Below are 3,267 nucleotides of genomic sequence, written 5' to 3'. Positions count from 1 at the left end.
TTTCGCTTTGATGTGCGAAGACCTGGCATTGTTAACGCTGGGAGAGTGCGCCTAGCATGCAAATACTGCAGATATTTATTATTTGTGAAGGAGCGTTTCAGGACCCTTTCTCCTTGCTGCTCGCACTGAAGGTTAGCTTCTGAAAGCGGATGTGTTATGGATGTGTCTGTGCTTTCATTTTTCATAAAAAAAGAACCTGGAGATGGTGTATGCCACCCTAAACATTGTTTTACCCCAATATTTGCTATATGTATTCTCTACCTCAGCTTGTACCATGAGCCTGTTGTCTCCTATGTGAGGGAATTTACAGGCTATTTCTGTGGCCTTCTCAATCAAAAAAAATATTTTATTTCATCTGATGCAAGCTTGGCATTTTTATTTCTGGGCAACAGGAGTTACAGCTACTATCCAAAACCATGCAGTATAAATATATGAGGCAGTGCAGTGAAGTAAAAAAAAAGTTGTATGTGAAATGTATTTTAATGAAAAATTACAAACCATATTTACATTGAACTCAAGACCCCTCAGTCTAAAACAAACATGAGTAAAGGTTAATAAAGTGAATTAGTTTCACATTTTTAATCCTGATGGAATTACAGCCACAAATCAACTGTGCTCTCTCACCCCAAACATTATGTCAAAAACAACGTAAGCTAGAAAAGGAACAAGTTCATACATCATGTAGGCTCAAGCTACATTATTTGTTGTAAGATATTTTTAATTATAATCAACAACAATCAAGTAACAAAAAAAGGCACATTACCCAAGCAGTTCTATGTAGCCAACCAACTTACATGGCAGCATTTTAAACCAAGATCTCATCCTGTTTGTTACTATGTGATGGGGATGACTCTCTGCTACTGCTCATTATCTGTAAAATCAACAGAGCCAAAGCTTCTGTTTGCTGAGGTCAGTTGCCTGTGGTGGTCATTTTGAATTCTGTTAACTCCAAAAGGTGAGGAGTTGGAGATGCAAATCCACTGAGTGCCTTCTGAGGGTTTCAGTATTATCTTCCCAATGGTTCATGAGATAGTTTGCTAACATACAAACACAGCTGACTCCAATAGTAAAGCTTTAAAGACATATCAGTCAGAGCTAGGWGTAAACGTGAGGAATGACTGGCAGGTATTAACACACACACAGACACTAGTGATTACAAAACTGTCCATCTTTTCAGGGCAAGTGATTATTCTAYATCAAAGCAAATTATAAAAAGGAGAAACATTGTGATTTCAGCCCAGGTAAGTAGTGTAGATAGACACTGAATGAACAAGCATCTACTGAACAACTAACTTAATTTTATTCAACTGTTCTCTTTTTTAATGCCTTAAATCGAATAAAATAAAATTAAAATTCCTCAAAACACATGACTTTAACTGCTTCTGTGATGCCAGCAGATGAAACCCCTTTTTCAAGACAAAGGTTTTGTTAAAAGCTTGCAGATCAGTTGACAATTGCTTTTCAACTCGTTGAAATGGAAAGTGAGCTATTGATATAAAATAGTGTTCTGGCAGTGCTCCAAGGTGGGGACACCGAAGCAGATGGGACGCTGGTGTTGCCAGGTATGGATGCAGCATCAKTGCCAACAAAGTGACATGTGGAGTTACGCAGATCAGACTACTCATTACGGCTTTTTTTGTTTTATCCAGACAGAAAGAGGTGGGACGAACTGCTGGAGTATGTCGCATTGGAACTGATGAAGCATTTCTGTAAGTCAGAGTGAACATGAAGATAAAAGAAGTGCTTTTCTAAAACTGTTTGACAACAAGCAAAACTCTACAAAAATAGTTGTTCTGTGAAAGAACTGGCTATATTTTTTCTTTTTTTTTTTTTTTTTTGCCCCTGGGTATGTAAATTTATGTTTTTCATATTAACATTCTATGGTGGATGTGGAATAAATTTCAATATTGCCCACTGCCAAAGGCAGGAGGTGATAATGTTTCTGCCCCTGTCAAAGTGTGTGAAATGTGTGACTTTATGTGTTAGAAACCAGTGGATGGATTTTAATGAAATTCCCCCAAAAAAGTAATCTTTGCATAGATATGTACAAATAATTCCTTTGGAACCAGCCTTATTCTTGCTGGCCTCCATAGTCAAGCAACCTTAGCAAACCTAAAAAAATAATGTCTACGACTTAGACAGTTTAACAGATAAAGAGCTCAGACATTATGTGTTTGTAACTGAGACCAACCACTAACTGATCTCATGAGACCTGTGTCATGTGTCTTTTTATTTATAATGTTAGCAAAATATCACATGCACCACTGGACATGTTTTATTGACAGGCCTGCTCATACATCTGAACAACTTGGAGTCAACCCAATTCAAGATGACAGCAAGCTGATGTAGGTCAAAACAAAAACAGCTAAGACTGAGTTATTTGCAAAATTTCAAACCTATTACTCAGCTTCTTCATTTAATAAATTCCCTGCTGTATGTTTAAGCTTCAAAAGGTCAGGCACAGTCAGGTGGCCGGTGGCAACATTAAAATAGATATGATTGATTATGGTGAAAATGTAATTGGCATTACCTTTTGTAATGCCACTTATTTAGCTAAATGCAGTACACTGGACCATTTTGCTTAGAAGCAYGAAAAGTACCTCCACTTTTACTGAGCTTAGTTTTAATGGCTGCTTGACTCTTCTCAGTTCACAGTGATTCACCCACATGAGTTTATGTTGAAAGCTTTTTAACCCTCTCGTGATGGAATGAGCTCTCAGACAATGCCCCCTTCTTARGAAATCCACAGACAACCTACTCCCACTCCCTCTGCCCTCTGAGACTCTGCTCTACAGAAACTATCTCCAGTGGGTTACTGTTTTGAGCATACCAGGTGGACATCAGATAGTCATCAACTCTCTTTTCTGCCAGAGGCCATCCAGATACAGAGCTAAAAAAGACAACAATAACTTGCGCATCTGATATAGAAGCAACTTTTCCTGCCCAAAAGACCCAGCTGAAAATGCTTTTACCCTTTTGGCTCCTGAGTTTCCTTTTTTTTGTCTTCTTCTTTGATTGAAATAATCTGTTTTATATTGCAGAAGTAACAATATAATGCAAAGAAATGGCCTACACATGCTGCGTTTTGACCCTATGTTCCACTAGCTAAGAATGCTTTGCTTCATGTATTATGATTTTTTTCTTAACAACTTGCAAAATCAAAGTTTTTGACAGTTTGGTGGTGAACTGCCTTGGTTTATTCTTTAGGGTAAAGGCTTCCCTGCACAAAACTCATCTTTCAGGATCTGTCTGTCTGAGATTATATAT

The 3,267-nt window shown here is 37.8% G+C and overlaps 1 long non-coding RNA gene across 1 annotated transcript in view; it reads left to right on the top strand.

Annotated features, from left to right (window-relative positions):
- The first annotated feature begins 1,549 nt into the window (after positions 1 to 1,549).
- The window catches only part of LOC106519232 (uncharacterized), a 16,685-nt gene continuing 14,967 nt past the window's right edge, over positions 1,550 to 3,267 (top strand). The window contains exons 1-2 of the long non-coding RNA XR_001310423.1: positions 1,550 to 1,562; positions 1,654 to 1,709. This is a non-coding gene — a long non-coding RNA (uncharacterized LOC106519232). The remainder of the gene's footprint in view (positions 1,563 to 1,653; positions 1,710 to 3,267) is intronic.

This window comes from Austrofundulus limnaeus, unplaced genomic scaffold (assembly GCF_001266775.1).
Source record: "Austrofundulus limnaeus strain Quisiro unplaced genomic scaffold, Austrofundulus_limnaeus-1.0 Scaffold0, whole genome shotgun sequence".
Classification (NCBI taxonomy): domain Eukaryota; kingdom Metazoa; phylum Chordata; class Actinopteri; order Cyprinodontiformes; family Rivulidae; genus Austrofundulus; species Austrofundulus limnaeus.
Note: the sequence above shows the minus strand (reverse complement) of the source record. Positions and strands in the feature narration are given on the sequence as shown.